The sequence below is a fragment of the Amborella trichopoda genome, chromosome 2 (genome assembly GCF_054954075.1).
Source record: "Amborella trichopoda isolate Santa Cruz 75 chromosome 2, AtrichopodaSantaCruz75HAP2 v2.0, whole genome shotgun sequence".
Taxonomy (NCBI): Eukaryota; Viridiplantae; Streptophyta; class Magnoliopsida; order Amborellales; family Amborellaceae; genus Amborella; species Amborella trichopoda.
Window position 1 is genome coordinate 8,310,696 of NC_142337.1, and position 22,111 is coordinate 8,332,806.

Consider the following 22,111-nt stretch of genomic DNA (forward strand, 5'->3'; position numbering starts at 1 on the left):
AATACACCGTATTATAACTACGATTTCGTTAAGTAATACACCATATTATAACTACGGTTTGGTTAAGTACGGTATGGTGAGTTGAAGCATATAAAGAGACGATAACTATGGTAAGGTGAAGCGGTGATAAACCCCAATTGAAGCAGCAAGCAGAGAGAGAGAGATAGAACCGGAGAAGAAGCACATACAGATAGAGAAGCATCATGCACAGAGGGAGCAGCACACACATAAGAATTATACGTTTGGGAAAATGGAAAAACTTGTTTAGGGATTAAGTGAGAGAGAAATAGCACGCACAAAAGAACTATGGGTTTGAGGATATGAAAAAACCCATTTGGGGATTAAGTGAGAGAGAGTGAAGCAGCACGCACATAAGAAGCATCAGCATGCACAGGTTTGACGATATGAAAAAACCTCTAATCTATTTTTTTTTTCAAAATGCTAAGCTTATATATTGATTTTGTAATCTGGAATTCTAGAGGCCCTTTGAACCCTAATATGGATTGAATTTTTGGTGGAATTTTGTCAAGCGAAAATTTGGGAATTTTTTATTCAATGGTTTTCATGCTCGTTTATTCTAATTTGATTCTAATTTGTGATAAACTGGATGGTTTGAGCCCTAATTTATAATAATTTGGATGGTTTGAGCCCTAATTTATGATTGTCTTTCAAAAAAATTACAAGTAAAAAATTAGATTTTTTTTTAGATAATATTTTTTTTTAGAAATTATAAATCAGGAAAAAAAAAATATCTTTCAAAAAATATTACTGGTAACAAAAAGGATACGATTTTTTTGGTCACGTTTAATTCATCTTCTTTTTTTTTTTGACCAATGTTCAAAAATTTTATTGATGACTTAAAATGAAATTACATCGTCGGAACAGTAAAAGAGCCATGAGACCCTTAGCTTATGTATCAACAACACCATTAGCTTCACGGTAAACATGGAAAAAAGATACTAATATAAATATAGATGCAATAACATGTAACCATAAAGATCGAAGTTCCCACGATATTTTATGCTCTCTCTTGCACCACCTGATAATATTAAGAGAGTCTCTTTCAATTAAACAAATATTCCCCAACCTCCTTTCAATGAAAATATACACATCCCTTAGCAAGGCATTTAATTTCGCAAAATTAGATTTAGCAATACTAATTCGTCCCGTATAGGATAAAACAATATTTTCAAAGCAATCATGAAAAACACCACCAATTTCAGCTGGACCCGAGTTCTCAAAGGAGCTCCCATCAAAATTTAGCTTCAGACACCTCATAAACGGAGCAAACCACAATCCCTAAGGCCGACATCTACTCAAATCAAAAGAAAATAAATTAGAAAGATTGACCATAACATCAACTTTTGAGATCCCCAACCCTCTTTGGCTATCGAGAGACTTGACCATATAGAAAGTTTGATTAAATGAAGTAATTTGTCAAACGGCAAAGCAGAATCTTCAAAAGTTCTCATATTTCTCTCCTTCCAAACTTCCCTCAGAATGATCCCTTTTGCAATTTTTCATATCGTACCACCAACTTTAGGCAAAAAGGAGAGAGTGAATTGTGTAACAACATAAAAAAAACTAAGAGACAACACAAGGGAGACTCCTATCAGGTCCATTAACCAACGCCAAATTCTTGAAGTAAAGGAGTAATAGATCAAAAGATGAACTACTGATTTCCCGTCTCGTTTACAAAGTAAAAAAATGTTTGGCAAATTCTTATCCCTTTTATGAAGATTATCAATTGTCAAGATTTTGTCCTGCGCAGCCAGCCAAAAATATACTTGAACCTTATGGGGTATTGCCCATTTCCAAATCTGAGCAATATTAGGGCATGATCATCTCTATCGATCATGAAAAAACAAATTATAGTAAGATTTTATTGAGAAATTACCATCACTTTCAATGTTCCATACTAACAAATCATCTGCATTTTGTGAAATATACACTTTGTCCAAAAGTTGCATCAATGAACACCACTGGGATAAAACACATGATTTAGACGCCTTTATCTGAGAGATATATTCTCTGAATATTGATGACCTCTCCTTTGCATTGCTTCACAAATCAAAATATTTGGGTTAGAAACCACACGGAACAAATCAGGGAAAGCAGATTTAAGAGGAAAATCCCCAAAGCATTTGTAATGCCAAAACAAGATCTATCGACCTCTTCCAACATTCCATCTAAAATAACCTAAAATCATAGGCCTACAGTTGTAAATAGCTCGCCACATATAAGATGTCTCCTTCCCTCTACCACCACGTGGCCATAACTCATACAATCCATCCCATATTTAGCAACCAAAACATGGTACCAAAGATGATCTTTCAAGTGTATACTGCGCCACCACCATTTACACAAAAGAGTTTGGTTAAACATTTTAATATTCCGAATACCCAATCCACCTCACACTTGGGGATACAGACTCTATCCCATCTTAACAAATGGAATTTTCTATTCTCACCTTACGTACCCCACAGAAAATCTCTCATCATTCTTTTAATTCTTTTCCTTACCAAAGCCAGAATTTGAATTACCGACATTTGGTACACAGGAAGGTTGGCCAAACATGATCTTAAAATTGTAACCCTACCCCCTAGGGATAAATATTTATGCTTCCACAAATCAAGTTTTAATTTCACCCTCTCAATAATCTTATCCCAACCGCAACATAAAATTTTGAGTTTGAAATTGGCAAGCCCAAAGAAGTGATGGGGAAAGAACCAACTTTTCACCCCATAACAATAGCCAGGTTATTCACCAAAGCATCTGCACAATTTATTCCCACCAGAGATGACTTATGAAAATTATCTTTGATCCCCAAAGTTACTTCATAAATTTCAAGAAATCTTGCAATATTACCCAATTGTAGCGCCTTTGCATCACAAAAAATAAATGTGTCATCAACATATTGTAAGTGGGAGACCGTAATATTAGAATTTACAATCTTGAACCTTGTAAAGGCTCCCACCCTTTCCACCTAAGTCAACATTAAGCTAAAACATTATCCATAAATAGTAAATAAGAATGGAGAAAGTGGATCACCTTGGCGGAGGTCCCTAGAAGCATTGAAAAAGCCAATGGGACTTCCTTTGCAGAGTACAAAGAAATGAGCTGATGAGGCGAAACCATAAATCCAGCTCCTCCACCTAACTCCAAAACCCATCAACTTCATAATCTCTAATAACATCGCCCACTCCACTTTGTCATATGCCTTTTCCATATCCAATTTTAGCAAAACATCTGGCTGCTTGCTTAGCACCCAGGAATGGATACAATCTTGCGCCACCAGAACACTATCAATAATCTGACGGTTCTGAATAAAAGCAGACTGTGAGGTTGAAATAGAAAATGAAGGACCCCTTTGAGGAGCTAATTTTAACAATAATTTTATAAACACTGGACAACAAACTAATGGGTCTGCTATCTGCAAGCTCAGAAATTACAGATTTTTTAGGAATGAAGACCAGAAAGGTTGAGTTAATCCCTTTAAAAATATGACCTCTAATGAAAAAATATTTTATTAACAACAGTAAGTCTTCCTTAACAATACTCCAAAATTTACGGAAAAAACATAAAGGGAATCCATTTGACCCAGGCGCCTTGTCACTAGGCAATGCAAAAAATACGTATTTTACTTCTTCAATGATGATATCTTTCTCCAAAAAACCTTTACGCTCTACATCTAGCGTCTTAAAAAGAACATTTACGAAGTTGGGAGTCACAATCACCACATTAAAAAAAGCATTCTTAAAATGTTATATAATTCCCAACTCCATTGCAACACTATCATCAGAATAATCACAGGAATGGACAAACCTGAGGTATCATTCTGTCTTCTCCTAGGGCTAGCAATTATATGGAAATACTTAGTGTTAAGATCTCATTCCTTCAACCACTTATTTCGCAATCTTTGTTTCCAATAAATTTCCTTCTATCTTCGTAACTTCTCTAACTCCTTGAGTTTCTAACTGTGCTTATTTACTGCTTGTTCCGTAAACATTCCATTCACTTGAGTATTACAATCCATCACCTCAATCTCAGCTAAGATCCCCTCAATCTTAGCCTGAAGATCAATCTTATTCTCTTTCTTCCATGCAAGTAATTTATGTTTGACATTCAACAGTTTTTTGTGAAGTTGGAAATCCAAGGAACCAACAACCTCAGTATTTATCCAAGTTCTGCTGATAAGTTCAACCACCACTTTATCCTCCAACCAGCTCAATTCAAAGCTAAAAGGTTTTGGCCCACCTCTGAGACTCCCCATATTAAGAAGAATAGGTAAGTAATCGGAGGATAATTGCACCAGCGATTTGACAGAAACAAGAGGAAATGAGTCCACCCATTCTGGTGCAATCAATAACCTATCAAATTTCGACATGGCAAGATTACCTACACTATTATTGAACCAAGTAAACCTATAACCAATAATAGGAAGATCCAGGAATGCATTCTCTTCAATGAACTTGTTAAATCTTCTCATAGAAGTATTTATAAGATGACCTGCTAAACATTCATCAGACCACCTAAAAAGATTAAAATCTCCCTCAACTACAACTGGGTAGGACATAGAATGCATGACCTTATTCATATCATTAATAAAGCCCACTTTTAAAAAAGAGATAGAAGACCAATAAACATTCCTAAAACCCCAAGAAAAACCCGGATTGGGGCTCATAAAACCCAAAAGCAATAAATTGTCTTTAGCAAAAGACTCAAATTAAAAATCACTAAAGGATCCCAAAGAATCTAAATCCCACCAAAATTACCAACAACATCAATCCCACAAAAACAGACCGCCCCTGAGCCCTAAATTTCCCTAGCCCTAGAAAGAGTATGACTGGGAAGTTTGGTCTCCTGTAAAGCTAAAATAGCAGGTCTGAACTTATAAAATAGAAACAAAACATCCCTTTTCCTTCTGAAGTTACCTAAGCCCCTAATATTCCAAGATAAAATATTCATTAAAAAGAAGAGGAAGGAAAGGAAGAAGAACCTGGTCCAGACGGACCCCCCCAAAGTACGTTTCTTCTAGCATCATGGACTCCATATTATCTTCATTTGTAGAAGACTCAGAGGTTGAATCAATATCGACCAACTCTGGATTACGAAGAGCATTCGCTGCAGCCAAGAATCCTCCTTTAGGAACACCACGTGCCTCCAATCTTGCTGACGACCGCTGACCATGCTTAAAGACCTTCTTATATTTCTCCTTTGCTGACGCTTTACCTGCCGAGGTACCGACTACAACATTATTTAAGAGACCCTCAATTACCTTTTGCTCCACCTTATCTACCATCACACACTTTGCCTTTCGACGCTTTCTTATCTCCTCCATCACCACAACTAAAGGAACATCCTCCATGCCCATGTCAATTATAATTTTTTGAACTAATGACGAATCATCAATATGTGCTTGAATGGGCAGAGGAGTATCGTGTGCAATCGGGGGATTAAAATCCAAAGGTTGAGCCACAGGGGACACCACCAATGGCATCTTCAAAGGATCAGTAACCACGTCCTCCTCCTAAAACTCATCATTAACATCAAAATCTAGCACCGTAGGGGGAACCACCAAGGGCATCTCCTCCTCCTGGATGACAGCATCTTCACCCTCCAAAAGTCATTGAGGTACAGGAACCAACTCCTCCTCCTGGATGGAGGCAGTTTCACCCTTCAAAAGTAATTAAGGCTCCTCAGGATCAACCATCATTATGGCCAAAGGATCAATTAACAAAGGGTCAAAAACGAGACCGATTTTTCATCTTGCTCTTAGCAGCAGCCGAACGAAAAACTAGAGGACTCTTCTTCAAATTAATGAAGACAATCACAAGCAAGAGGCACCAAGCATGTCCCACTTTTTTCCGATGAATAAGAAAGCACACCAAAGAAGTCACGGGGCAAAAAATGGCAACTCAATCTTCTCCTCCGGCAGCTCCCTAGTCGCACCAAAAGATAAGCCTGCCACCTGTATGGGGAAATCCTTCCCAATGATCGATTGTTAACAGGTAATCTTTTCCCTATGCGCAGAAATCTCGAGACCAGAAGTCGCTGCCATTCTATCATTTTTTCGCCGGTGAAAAACTGTGAGTGAGGTGGACCTGCACGACCACCAGCTGGTAACGACATGATTTCAACAAAATGTTCCCGCAAAAGATCATCCAAGATCCAGTTCTTCGAGACTTTTGTAACCGCATCCAAAATTCCATCTTCTAAATTTATCATCATGCCGTCATTCCCTCCCTTGATAATTTTTTGGGAAATACTAATAGAATTAGAAAAACCCGCAGTAAATCTGGAAACCTTCCCACTGGAATCCATCGTTTTGAAATTTTGGGAGTTATATACTTTTGAAATTCAAATTTCCTCGAGTGCCGACGCTTCGACTTAAATTTACTCAAAAAATTGGCCGGCCTTATCACCTTCTCCATCAACTTCTTGGCCCCATCCAAGAATTTCCACCAGCAGTTCTACCAGAAGCCTCCACCCCCTTTGACAGAGACTCACAAAAACCCTGAATATTGAAGACGTCATCTCCAATGGAAAGACAGATATTCTTAGGTAAATGGAAACCTTTAGTCAGGATCATTTTAACAAAAACCCCATTACAAACCAGATTTAGAAAGGAATCCCAATCCATGTCCAAATAGGATCCCAAGGTTCCTACAATCCTTTTAATGATGGCCAGGTTCCAAGCATGCAGAGGAATACAACAAAGACGAACCCAAACAATCTCTTTCTGAATAAAGGAAACCATAGTCAGCTGGTTTCCATAAATCCAACGAAAGAAGACTACCCCGGATTTTACAAAAATGATTTTGGAGAGCTCTACTAACGTCATCCTTGGAGCGAAGTTTAAAAACAATTTTATTCTCTCTAATAACCTTAACATCGGGACGAAAAGAAAGATTCCATCCCCTCTGGGCCCAGTCAGAGAGACCGAAAAAATCAGAGATAGGAGGAGAACAGGAACCTGACACAAAGAACTCGAGCTTAATATTAAGCTGGTCCCATTCTGATTTCTCAACTGGCACCACCATAGGGAAAGTAGACCTACCACAATCCTCCCCCAAAACACCCACTGTAGTAGTCATCAATCGCTTGTGAAACCACTCAAAACAAAAACAAGAGAGAGAATACCTTGGTTTTGCATCTTTCAGGTTGAAATCAACTCACATAGTCGTTTGCCTCAAAAACTTGCAAGCTCCATGTGACCAGGTCTCCCTCTACTCGACCTTTAAATCATTTCATGATCCTCAAAACCCACCGTCAAGTCAAACCCTAGCCATCGCCAACGAAACCCTAACCAAACCCAAACCTTTGCTGACTGCTCTAATCCATAGAGCTCCTCTAACTCCACAAACTATGTTTTTAATCACATTTTAAATGTTTTTTTGAAAAAATTGTATTTTTCTCCCGAACTTTTTAAGAAGGCGTTGTTTTAAGCGTTTTTCATAAAAACACCTTTTTTTTGAAAAAAGCGCATTGTAAATGTTGATTTGCTAACTATGGTACAAACAAACTCCTACAATAGAATAGACATCCTCATACCTTTTCGTGATCCGCATCGTCCTTTTTCTAACTTATTATTCACGCGACCCGATGCTATGCTATTCCTTTACACGAGTCAAAGTTTTCTTTGAATGATTTTTTGAAATATTTATTAGGATAAATTGTTGAGAAAATTACAAATAACCTCTAAAACTAGATTTCTTATGCAACTTACCCTAATCAAGTCCTTTTCTATTTTTTATCTTCAAAATATACTTTCTTAGCAAATACCTCTAAATAAAGAAGACATTTTTTTTTTGACAAAAATACCCTTTTTGTACATAAAAAATTAATTTTGATTGAACATTCACATGGGTTCACTCTTGTACCAAAAGCTACATTGGCTGTTGGACGGCTATTACCAATTGTTGGACCCTATTAATCTAAACAAAGTGTCGGACCACTCTGTGACATTGTCGGGCCACATTTTAGGCTCGAAGCCTGCTCTCATGGCCTGTTGCCAGATCACATGTGCCTATTGTCGGACCGCTCTTTGGCAGTGCCGAACCACATGGGCCTATTGTCAAACTGCTTTTTGGCAGTGCTAGACCGTTGTTTATACTACCAGATTGCCTTTTTGTGTGTGATGAAAAAAGTTAAATAGGCGATGTTAGAAGATAAAGAGGACATTTTGGTCCTAAAAAGTATAACTTTTTGACTGAGGGGACACATTTTAACATTTTATGTTTACCGAGGTATAAAGCATCTATTTGAAAGATAAAAAAGCAAATGGGTGATCCCTCTGAAAAGAATTGAATATAACTGTCCAAATATTTTCTTTCATTAGGTATGGACACTTAGGGGGCTCAATTACCAAATAGGTACTCATGTGTTCGAAATTACAAGAACTACCTTCCTCTCGCAAGAGTGTTTTTTTCTAAGTTGCCCCCCTTTTGATAATGCAAATACCGGATAGCTCTCTTTCTTAACTCAATCCATATCTCTCGTTTCTAGTTGAGTTCACCGTAAATTTCTTATCCACTCATTCTCTCCCATCTCTCTCTCTCCATCTCTTTGTATACATTTTACCTCTCATTCTCCATGTCCACTAATGGTCCTCTCTCTCTCTCTCTCTAATATTGTCTCTCTCTCTAATATTCTCTCTCTCAAGTTTGGGCCAGATTTTTGAAGCAAAACCATATCATAAGGAATGACACGAATGTGAAAGATTTTGACGCTTTCTATGAAACAAAAATGAGATAGCGTCAAGAAAAACAAGAAATAATTGAAGAAATTCAGAGGACAATATTTCTATAGAATTCTCTGCACCCCATAGAGAGAGATGATGATTCTATTTATAATTATTATGTACTCATCCTTGATTGACTTCAAAGATGTGATTACAATAAATCTGTATAGATAAGAAAGATATTACAATATATCATTATCATTATCATTCTCTAGATATATTATTCTTTTGATCATTATCATCATTCTTATTACTTCCCTCAAACTATTGCCAATGTAAAATATGGGCAACTTGTTTGCTATCGAATGATGTTGTGAAGTAGGAAGACCTTTAGTAAAAATATCAGCAAGTTGTTCTGTAGTTGAAATATAATCAAGAGTACGCTCTCAACTTTCAACCTTTTCTCGAATAAAATGATAATCCAGTTCAATGAGCTTGGTTAGTGTATGGAGAATTGGATTAAAGGCGCGCTTAATTGTACTTTGGTTATCACAACGTAAAATTGAATGTTGAATTCTTATCCCCAATTCTGATAGAATGTGGCGGTACCACGTGATTTTAACAGTTGTAGAAGACATTGCTCAATATTCTGCTTCTAAACTTGAGCGTGAAACATTCATTTGCTCCAAGACATTAGATGTCTTATAAAGAAAATACAAAATTCAAATACCAAATTTTTTGACTATATATATATATATATATAATAATCCTATGAGACCCTCCCACATTCATGTGTGTAGGACTCCAAATGATCACCATTAAATTTAGCACAGATCTTTAGAAAAGTCAAGTCTCATACCCATGTGATAACTTTTCTAGAGATGTGTCAAATTTAATGGTGATCTTTTGGGGTCCTACACACATAGGTCAGGGAGGGTCTCATAGGGTCATTAATATATATATATATATATATATATTGGAGATGAGAGAAATTTATTTATTTTTGACAAGACAATTTATATATATATATATATATATATATATATATATATATATATATATATATATATATTGGAGATGAGAGAAATTTATTTATTTTTGACAAGACAATTTTTTAGAGACGAGAGAAAGTTTCTATCAAGGGATGAGAGGTTTCTTTTTTTTTTTTGGAGAGAGAGAGAATTTAGAGAGTGGACAAGTTGAAATTTGTAAATCGAGGGAGAACTGAAATTTTAGAGAGAGAAAGAGACTGAATCTTTTTGACGAATTTCTAGGATCGAGAAACTTTAACTTACTTGAACTTGCGAAAGCATTGAGGATCTGCTCTGATACCATGAAGAAATTTAGAGGACAATATTTCTGTGGAATTCTCAACACCCCATAGAGATAGATGAGGGTTCTATTTATAATTGCTATGAACTCATCCTTGATTGACTCAATCAAGATGTGATTACAACAAATCTGTATAGATAAGAAGGAGATTACAATATATAATTATTATTATCATTCTCTAGATTGTTATTATCATTCTTATTATTAATGGTCTTCTTCGTGTTTGATGTGAAGCTAGAAAGATCAGTCCATGGATTCCAGTATTGTTCCCCACTGCCAGAATCTGGCCTCTGAACACCCAATCCCCACCAGCCCCAAACTCCACCTGCCCTCAAATTTCACGGCCTCTTGGGGTTTCATACCTGTGTGCCTCCCCCTGAGCCCACTAGCACCCATGAAACCCTGCTCTGCACTCTCAAGTGGGTTCCTCATCCTGAGCCCATTTGCTCCCACAAAACTCTACTCCCTGCTTTCCAACCCATAAAATCCTTGTTGCTCTAACCCCACCAGCCGCTCAACTTGCCTAAACCCTAAATAATTATGTTGCCCTAATTGCCCTGCCTGGACTGGAAAATCCACCATATTTAACCTAGCCATCTCAACGGGAGTTTAAGAGAAATAGAAAATGAGAAGAGTAGAGGTGAGCGACAAATAGGGAGAGGAGAGAGAGATCTTGCCAGAAGATGGAGAGAGAAGAGGGAGATCTAGCGGGAAGAGAGAAAATAGGGAGAGAGATGGGGTTTGCAACTTGTAGAAAGTGAAATAGCTCTCGGGTATTTCAAAGACCCGACAATAAATTCACCAAATTTAAATGGATGCCCCTATCCCGTATTTGCATTGGCGGACAGGAGGCAACTTAGGAAAAAAAAAATTGGCAAATGGGAGTGATACTTGTAATTTTGGACAAATGAGTGCCCATTTGATAATTGAACCCTCCTAATAGTGTCTGTACGTAATTTTCTCTAAAATTATTGTTTTAATTTTTAAAGATTTATTTATTTTATCATATTCATGATCTATGTTAGAGATTGTATGTCCTTAAAATTTGGACAAAAAATCCCTCTCAAAAATACATTTTTTAAGAGATGACTCATTTCTATATGGACTCATAAAAACCGTGTCCTATTAGGAAACTATTTATTAAAAGGTGTGGTTTATATAAAGCTGAGGTCCTAAACAATTAACATATGTTGCTCTTTCTAATAATACGGAAAAACGTTAATCAATAATCTTTGTGATGAACTAATCCATTACTAGAAATCTTTGTGATGGCCTTATTTTCATCGCTAGTTATAAAATTCAAAGCTTCAAAAACAGTGTAGATTGGGCAGACCTATGAATACTTCAAAAATCATGAAAATTAACGGTCAAAAAATGCATTACAAAATGTACTATTTCCAAGTTCTTGTTTTATTTTTTATTGAATTGTAGCTGGCTGGGAAGATTGGGGTTAGCCCGGTCTGTTACATGTCCTACTCTTTCTTGCGAAGCACCACATGTTTTGTACTCCCACTCAAATCATCAAGAATAAACATTCATAAACATTAATCAGTCCAGCACTTTTTTCAAAATTACACGACGAAATTATATATAGTTGGGATAAAATTCTGATAATGATAATGATGATGACACGACTGAATCATGTTCGTTTGGGTTCAAGGTGATAATAAAATCATGTATCTTGGGTTCAATGGACCTTGACCCGATGCGTAGGCAACTGTTAGATTTTACTTCTAAAACTTAAATGGCGATTGCGAGTTCCTTATACCAAAAGTAAGAGTTTTTCCAATTAAGACTGCCAATGGTTCATGCTCCTCGAGCCGTTTTTGGGCCTTTTCTGTGCCCGTTTTGGGGATCGGGCCGGGCATGAAAATTGCACTTTTTTTGGCCTGAGCTGGGCATGCCCGTTTGGAGCCCGGAAACTCCATATCCTACCTACGCCCCTCTCTCTATCTGGCTCTCTAAACTTCCATCTCGCCCTCCCCTGCTTGGCCAGAGGAGCAGTGAGATTTTTTTTTTTGGGAGGTGCGGTGAGTCTTTTGTTTATTCCTTTTTTTTGGGAAGTGCAATAGGTGGCAGCCACCTGCCTCGCGCATCTTTTTAATTCTTATTTAAAAAGCTCATAAAAAATAAGTTGCCGTCCTTTCTGAGTCGGGCCGAAATCGGGCCTGTGGCAGCCCTAGAGTTTTATGTGTCCCAACATCTGAGGGAGGAGACAATCATCATCCATGAAAGTGCCACGCAAACCGCAAACACACAGATGACGCTGTGCTCAAGTTGAAGATAAAGGAGGATAGGTTTGTGGAGGTGGAAGAAGCAGCATCTGTTATCCAAACAAATGGATGCAAGGAAATAGACAACGTTCTTCTTTAACTTATTGCATTAGCAGTCCAAAACATTATTTGGGTGAGAAAAGAAGAGAGAGACCCTTTGAATTCAACTTGATGAGACAACCCACTTGGAAAGGTTAGGTACTGCAAAGGTCAAAAAAGGAGGGAAGGTGTTGGGCTTCAGTGATCAGCAGTGGACATCAATTGACATTGTGTCAAAAATTTCTTCTTCTTTTGTTTTTAAAGAAACTAGAAAAAAAATCTTTTCTTTTTTAAGGGAAAAGTTTTATAGAGCCTGGGCTCTAAACAATCAAATTAGTGCCTACCTCAAAAATTTCACTAGAAGATGTTGTTTTGGTGCTCAAATATCCTCAAATTGATCATCTCAACATCAAGATGCATGGATTTTAGAAAAAAATAGATTTCAAGTTTTGGAAATAGTGTATCTTGTAACATATATTTGGAGCATCAATTTTTAAGTTATTCAAGTTTCATAGATCTACTCGATATAAAGTATTTTTGAAGCTTTAAATTTTATAATTAAAGATGAAAATATATTTTAAGGCTATTAAAAAATTTTCAATATTGAAACTATATTTCTCGATACTATTTGAAGGTGGGGCTCTAATTGATTGTTTTGAGCCTCGGCTCTATACAAACCACATCGTTTTTTTAAAAGAACAACTGTTTCGTGCCAGGGCGCTGCTTGACCACATTGTACAATATATGGCTTAGAGATAAAGCATCCATCTTAAAGATGGATGCAAATCGGTGGTCCATCTAAAAGCAATTGTAACTAATGGTGCAAATGTTTTTTTAATATAATTAATATTTTCAGTTTTCAAATTTTATTTATTTATTTATATTTATGATCTCTATGTTAAAAAATATATATTCTCTAAAAATTAATATCAGATTATATTAAAAAAATATATTTATTGCTAACCCTGCATTTGTACAAAGGGCTTGGCCGCATGTTGACCACGTCCTTTACCAAAACCTCATTCATAGTTTGTTTTTACTCTTTGTTTTTTGTTTTTTGTTTTTTTAACCTAAAATACCCTTCCGGGTCCTATTAGGACGGTGAAGGTCATCTACTTCAGATTTTTAACTCATGGGAACCATCACAGTCCTAAAAAAACCATAATGGTCTCCTAAATTAATTTTTAATTCATGGGAACCATCACGGTCCTAAAAAAACCTTAATGGTCTCCTAAATTATGCCAACCAAATTTAAAACTTATGAGAATCAAGCAATGGCATTTAACTTTTGGGGACCACCCATCATGGTCCTAGGGTTTTAACTTGTGGGAAGTCCTAATTTGAATGACCTTTGGGCCATGATCGTTGGTTCCCATAACTTATAAGGCCATCATGTGGTTGCTTGTCATAAATTATGGAGAAAATTAAGTGCACACACCATGCCATTCCTTTATTACCAAATGGGAATTATTTTGGTCAAAATTACGATCACCTCTCCATTGGTGGCCTTTTTTTTTTTTTTTTTTCTTTCTTTCTATACCCATCTCTCGGCGGAGAGAAATTACGCACATTTTCAATTTTTTTATAGAGTACTTACGATGTGCTCTTGTGAGAGCATCTGCCAAAATACCTAGGTATAATGATTTTATTTTTTTTGGGTCTAAAATTTTGAGAACTATATAGTAGTTACTATCAAGTTATTTTTAAAAGAAAAAATTGAATTTTGGGTTTTATGACACTGAGAGCTAGCCAATAAACAATTGTACGTTCTCTATTCAAGCTTGGGGCATTAATTTTTTCTAGTACATAGAGATATTATTTTGGAAAATTTTTTTGCTCAGATTATTCTAAAGCTTATAGGATTTATATCTCCAAAGTTGAGATCTAAACAGTATAAAGGGAAATATTATCCTGTCACATAACTCTGGAAGGTACCTAATGAAGAGAGTTCTCACAATACTCCTTCATAACCTATACCACCTTATCTAAATACCAAGATACTCTCTTGTAAGAGCTATTTATACAGCTTAATAGGGGTTAAATAAATTTTTTTTACTATATTGTTATTAGTAAAACGTATGTCATTGACAGCTTTGCTCTTATCTCTATACCTTAGGAGATAAGGTATCCAAATTGGATCTCAATACAAGGACAAGCTTTCTCTGAATAGTATGAGGCCTATGCTAAAGATAACTCGAGAAGTGTCGACTTTCAAGAATAATGGAGATGGACCATAGGAAAGGGGTCGTGGTCGTGGTGGTAGCATCCCCATACCTAATAACCACATTATGGTTTCCAGACCTACCACTATCACCTTAAAAAATCTAACTCTTAATTTAGGTCTATCTTCCCTACTAAATTACCCAATAAAAAAAAAGAAGAAATGAACCATTTGGGTTATTTAAAATAACCACTTTATTGTGTTCATGTCAAGATCCAATAGCTCAAATTCAAACCAAAAATAAGAAAAAAAGAAAGATTTCAACTCGAGTAGGTATCTTCTGCCAAATCTCATTTATAACCAATGGTTTAAAAACCGGATCGGTGACCTGGATCGGGCTTTCCAAAAACCGATCCGGATCGGTGAATCGGCGATCCGGATCGGAATCAGAATAAAGCTTCAAAAAAATCCGAAAAAATTATTAAAATTCATTATAAATATTGTTTTTTAGGAATTCAATAAAAAATGAGGGTACTCCATTAAGAATTTTCATGTTTTTGAATGAATATGCGAATATTGATATGTTCTTCCCCTGCATGAACTGCCATTCAACATTTTAATTTACATCACACAAAAGGATAAACATAGAATTATCATGGAATAAGTATATCAACATACATGGACTACAATAAAGCATAAAATTAGTAACATACGATCTAAAAATAAAATGATAGACGACGTTGTTGTTCTTCTTGGTCACGCTGGTGCCATTGATTGAATTCGTTTGACAATTCATTGATTCGATCTAAAAACGAATCATCGATATTAGCGGGCGTCTGACTATTCCCAAATCCCTGAGTGTTAGTGTTTTGTTGTGTTCCCAATCCAAAATCCCCGACGCTTGTTCATCCTTCATGCTCACCTGCACTGTCGTGCTCATCCCTACACTGTTGCTGTTGGGACTCGATATGTGAATAATATGGCTGGGATAGGGTGGCCTCAGAATCATCATCTCTCTCATTTTCTCTTAGACCCCCTTCCCACTCTCCCTCATTAGGTGTAATATCACCGACATATTGTGGATACATTGGCTGGCTGCTTCCTCTTTCATGCCGCTCATCACTTTCTTCAATATCTTCATCACCGATAGCCTCAAGGAACGCTCTCTTGTGCAACACTGGCTCCTCCTCTTCTACTACCCATCGGTCTGCTGTGTCTGTGACAAATATTGTGTCTAAGTCTATCGGCCCATAGTCTTCAAGCTTCCTTCTTATTTGTCGCTTTCTGAGGTTTAAATTATAATGAACGTAGACTAGTTTATGAAGCTTCTCAGAAGCGAGTCGATTCCTCCTAGTAGTGTGCAACCATTGGAACGTACTCCAGTTGTGCTCACAGCCAGTAGCAGAACATGTCTAGGAGAGCACCTTGATTGCTATCCTCTTTAGGTGAGGTGCATCAGTACCATATATCTCCTACCATTCAGCTGGATTAAAATGTAAAAAGCATTGTAAGGGCAAGAACAATTCATAAGATTAAATATATGAATAAACAAAATATTAGCGAGGGGATAACCTGGATCCATCATAGTTCGAGAATTTTTGGCAAGTCTAATTCTGAAGGATCCTATAGCATCCCTATACATAGCAAGCTAAAACAAATATATTACGTTTTAGTGCATTATTCCTCACAAATATAACAACTCAATAAAGTTTTTACCCAAACATTAAATAATACCTCTTGTATTGCTGCTACTTGGTTTCGATGGCTTCTCTCAAACCTTGCAATAATGTATCTGACCCCTTCTATAATCTTGTGGGGTTGTTCAGGTGTCAAATAGAAAAATTTTGGGTTGAAGTAGTAACCTAAAAAATATATAGGTAGAAAAATGTCATTTACAATTTCATAAAAAAATGATTTAAACTGAAACATTGTAATGATATAAATATATATTTACCAGCATAATGAATTGGACGTCCGAATTTGGTGTTCCACCTCTTTTCTATAATCTCGATCACTTTGCTAGCAAAATTACACTTCTCCCCAATAACTGATTTCGCCCTCTCAATACCTTCATAAAGGATACCCATGGTAGCTTTCTTATCAGCATCCACCATTCTTAGCACCGTGACCAAAGGGGCAGTGGCCTCTACAACACTGGAACATCGAAACCAGAACAACCTATTTGAGATTATGTTATCCACTTTTATACCGGTACTGGACTTCGAGAGGCGGTCATTTAACCACTCTTCACAAGTAAACAATCTCTTTAATGCACCTTCAGATTGTCGAATGGAGTCCACAGCTAAGTAATCGGTCGCAAAGCGGGTTATGGCAGGCCTGATTATCTCTTTTTTCTTAGAGTGTTCTCTAAACAGAAATAATATTTTAGAGTGGTTGTATATAAATCTCGACACCAACCTTGCTTCATCAAGAGTCTCCATCACAATTTTGATCTCACCGATTTCCTCTAACATAAGATCGATGCTGTGTGCAGCACACGGGGTCCATACTAGATGCTTCCTCTTATCCATCAACTTGCTGCCCGCAGAAACACATGCACGCGCATTGTCCGTAATAAACTGGACTACATGCTTATCTCCCACCTCCTCTACTATCTGATCATATAGTCGTACGTAGAAGTTTGCATCCTTCTTCGTCCCTGATACGTCTTTGCTAGACAAAAAAGCTATACCTTTTGGGGAATAGGCCAAGAAGTTTAAAAACTCATTTTTGCTAACTTTATTAAACCAACCATCACTCATGAGAGTAATTCCTGTCCTTGGCCAACTCTGTTTATATTCTTCAATCCACTTTTTTACTTCCTCTACCTCTTCATCTAATATTGGCCCACTGAGCTCATATGCCGTCGGGGGTTTTACCCCGGGCCTGGCTCTCTGGGTTGCACTAACCATAGGTGGAAAATATGGGCTATTGGCTGCATCAAAGGGAATCCCTTTATCGTAGAACCATTTACCAACATATCTCCCTAACATGTTTCTTGTACCTTTAACCATGCCTTTTAGGGTCATCTGTTGTGACTTAGGCTTTGAGAGAAATGGGTCTTTACGACCATGACCTGCAATACTGGCACTCCTAGATAACTTAGAAACAATTTATTCAACAACTGATTCTCCTTGATACATATTGCCACCAACCCCTCCATACATATTTGAGCTGGGCCCGCCATACATGCTCGAGCTGGACCCGCCATGTATATCTGAACTAGGCTCACCATGCATATCAGAGCTAGGCCCACCATGCATGTCTGAGCTAGACCAACCAGGCATTCTAAACCCACATTCCCTCTGAAATTGTTCATGTAAACTCAATCTTGTGGCCATGTCTAGCTCATTATTATATTGCTCTTCTAGGTCATAATTATATTGCTCTTCTGTATCATTCCTGCTTGATGGTGTATATAAACTAGCTATCTCCTCATTCATCCTATGTTTGGCAATTTTTTTACCTTTGTTAGCATTAAGAATTGCCACCATCTGTTTTTTTACATTACTAGGGACACTAGTGCATGCAGAAACTTCTCCCTTAACCCTTGCCAAGTGTTGCTTGAACCTATGTACCCCACTACTTATCACTCTTTGACAGTGATTACAAATAATTTTGTCTTTCTTGTTGGGATCAAGTCTGACCGCATGTTGCCATGCAGGGTCTTCTGTAGATCTTGACATGATTCAACTGTTTTAAGATGTAAAAAGTTTAAATTAACCTGACAGTTCAAAAAGAAAAATAATCACCATATGTAGTGATAATATGTTGCGGTAGTTCATATAGTCATATTCGTTGTTATTTGTTATTGCAAAATACCTTTTTTGACAATAATATTTTTGTACATATCAATTACAAATATTTAGAATAATACAAAATGCAAGCTCCAAACATGGCTACAACTCAATTATCAAGAACATACATTTTTTTGCATTAAAAAATTAATAATAAAAACAATTCTTCAAAGAGCCGGCTAACATCAGTCATTCCAACTAAAAAATCCATGAACAATAGATAAAAAAAATACAGTTTTGTATTGAAAATATAATAACATGCATTTTTTTGCATAAATAATCCATCAACATACAATTTTTTCAACAAAAACGTTAACAATAAAAATTTAAAATATGGTTTAATACCTCATGATAATTAAAACCTTGTCACGATTTTCACATCTTTTCGGAAAATCATCATTTTTCAAAAAATTCGATCATGGAAAAAAAAAAAAAAAAATTACAGCAAACTCAAACAATAAAAATTAAAAATTGGGTTTAAATGTTTAATACATCATGATAATCAAAACTTTATCACGATTTTCACATCTTTTCGAAAAATCATCATTTTTCAAAAAATTCGATCATGGATAAAAAGAAATAAAACAAAAAAAGTACAGCAAATTTTCAAAAAATTCGATCATGGATTAAAAAAAAAAATTAACAAATTTTCAAAAAGTTCGATCATGGATTAAAAAAAAAAAATCATAAATTTTCTAAAAAATCGATCATGGATTACAAAAAATTCGATCATGGATTACAAAAAATTCGATCATGGATTACAAAAAATTCAATCATGGATTACAAAAAATTCGATCATGGATTACAAAAAAAAAAAAAAACATAAAAAAACAAAAAATCCGATCGTGGATTACAAGAACAAAAAAAACAATTCGATCATGGATTACAAAAAATTCAATCATGGGTTACAGAAAAAAAAAAAAAACAAAAAATTCGATCATGGATTACAAGTAAAAAAAACAAACATTTCGATCATGGATTAGAAAAAAGTCGATCATGGATTACAGAAAATTCTATCATGGATTACAAAAAATTCGATCATGGATTACATAAAATTCAATCATGGATTACAAAAAAAAAAAAAAACAAAAAATTCGATCGTGGATTACAAAAAAAGAAAAAAACATTTACATCATGGATAACAAAAAATTCAATCATAGATTACAAAAAACTCTATCATGGGTTACATAAAAAAAAAAAAACAAAAAATTCGATCATGGATTACAAAAAAAAACAAACATTTCGATCATGGATTACAAAACATTCGATCATGGATTACAAAAAATTCTATCATGGGTTACAAAAATAAAAAATAAAAAATAAAATTCGATCATGGATTACAAGAAAAAAAAACAAACATTTCGATCATGGATTACAAAAAATTCGATCATGGATTACAAAAAATTCTATCATGGGCTACAAAAAAAAAAAAAAAAAAAAAAAAAAAAAAAAAAAGAAAAATATGTTCTTCATAGAGTCGTTTTACATAAGCGATTTTAACTCAAAAATTCACCTCTAAGTGAATAAATTACATCCAATTGAGTATATTTTTTGATAAACAACAATATAAGAGATCAAAAACCTAAATTTTTAACACATTATTTCTAATATATCATGAAAACAAAATCAAAAGGCAGAAAAAAAAAAAAAAAACAGTGGAATTTGGTTCCGCAGACATCTCACTGATCATATCAAATTTCTTGCTGTAATTGACCAGATTACGTAAAATTGAAAATTTTAAATCATACTAGACACAATAAAGATTAAAAACCCTAAATATTGAACTCATTTTGTTCAAAATATGCCGTGAAATAAATCAAATGGCAGAAAAAAAAAAAACCCAAAGTTCTTACCTGTTTTTGTGAACCGAAGCCTTCAATCTCCAAAAAACTCTGTTTTTCTCAATGATTATCACAAATTAGTAACAAAAGGTTTTGATTCACAGCTTTAAGATCAAAATGCCTACAAATTTTGAAAGATTCATGCCCTATTTGGCATGAAATTTCAGAAAAGGCGGAAACCCTAAACCCCGAATTTTTCGTGATCCAAAAACAACCAATTTTTCCACCATTTAATCCTTGAAAAAGTTGAATAAAGCTGTTTACAGCCTGCAAATCAGATCACATGCCAAAAAAAACAAAAAAAATGATCAAAAAATGACAAATTTGAAAGAATCCGTGAAGAACACTGTGCAACCCGTGTTCTTCACGGACTCGCCGATTCCGCACAGTGAATCGGCGAGTCACTGTGCGAAATCGTCCGGTTCTCTCTAGAACCGGACGATTCCCGATTTTTAAACCGATCCGGTCCATTTTCGTGAATTCCGAGTCGAACCGGGCGAGTCCGGTTCGACTCGGCGATTTTTAAAACGCTATTTATAACAAAGAAAATCACTCGTCTATCATCACTAAAACAAGTGACCTATCAGAGCCCCACATATACTGGGCAACATACCTACAATGCATGGTCAACCTAAAACTAATTCAAACTTGATATGGCATTGTAATTTCCGAAAAAGACTTGGTATGGCATTGTAATTTCCGAAAAAGACTTGATATGGCATTGTAATTTCCGAAAAAGTCTGCCGAGAGTTGTGAGCCTAGAAATGATCGAAAGACCCTCCTGCATTTTTTCTCAATGTCCCACGCTCCATTTCTCTCATGTAACATTCAAGGGGTTCTTGGTGTTTACAATGCGAAATCGAGAGGATTTCAATCCTGAAATCCCCCTAATCTATCGCTATTAAACTGGTTTTTTTAAGATTCGATAGAAACTGTGTGGGTGACTGTTGAATTATGATTTAAAGATTAATTAACCCTTGTAGGCCAGTTTCCCTTTAAATCGCGGGTAGTGCTGACTTGATCTTTTAGCTAAAAATAAAAAAATTCTATGCATATTAAATCTAATTAAAATAATGAAAATTGACTAAAAATAAAAAAGAAAGGAATAGGAAACTTACTACCCAGCCTAGATGGCCCGAGACGCCCGAATTGGAGGATTCCACCTATATCAAGACCGCGGCTACTTACGCCTTTTGCCTTTACTTTTCTTCTTTGAGCTTGATTGAATTCCCCTCTAGAAATTTGTAGGAAATCTTGACCAATGATGGATGAAAAAGGCTAAAATTAAGTTAGGGTTTTGTAGCTCAATTCTAGAGTTATCGCTTCTAGGATCTAATGTTTGAAGACTAAGGCGTTAAGGATAAGGTTTAGAAGACCTAGGCCAAGGTTTTATTATCTAGAATTAGGTTTAGAAAGCCGAGGCTCTAGAGGGATTAAGTTTCTAAGTTATAGGGTTTCCATCTAAGATTGAGTGTTGGGATCTAAAATTAGGTCCTAGGGGAAGGTCCCAAATTGAACCCCTTATATAGGCTTCAGAAATCAGGTAGAAATGATTCCAGTATATTATTTTTCAAAATTTCTAGTTGATTAGGTAAGCAGGTTTAGACGCTGCAGTATGTGGCATTTGGTCTATTCTGGTCAGTCACCACATTCCGTGGAATTTTTCGGTTGTGTGAGCTAAATTTCAGGGATTCAGGATATTAGACGATGCGGACCGCAGGATCTTCAGGTTTCTAGGCCAAACGCCACGCACCGCAGTGTTTGGGACCCGACCGTCAAATTTTTCATTTTTCTCTCACTTTTGCTGATTTTGACTTGATTCTCATCGATTCTTAGAACGGGTTTAAGGATAACTTTTTTACGTTTGAGAATGATTTCCTAGATTTTTAGGACTCTTTGGGAGGTTTTCTAGGGTGATTTAGAAGGCTGGACCACGGTTCAAAGGATTATGGACTATAGGAAAGGTGGTTTAAGGTGTACTAAGA

The 22,111-nt window shown here is 36.0% G+C and overlaps 1 long non-coding RNA gene across 1 annotated transcript; it reads right to left on the reverse strand.

The window, feature by feature from the left end:
* Positions 1-15,108: 15,108 nt before the first annotated feature.
* On the reverse strand, positions 15,109-21,754 carry LOC148783075 (uncharacterized). Its single transcript, XR_016049044.1, has 2 exons — positions 21,245-21,754; positions 15,109-15,960 (listed from the first exon to the last, which is right to left on the reverse strand). It is a non-coding gene; the product is annotated as an uncharacterized LOC148783075 (long non-coding RNA).
* Positions 21,755-22,111: the final 357 nt, after the last annotated feature.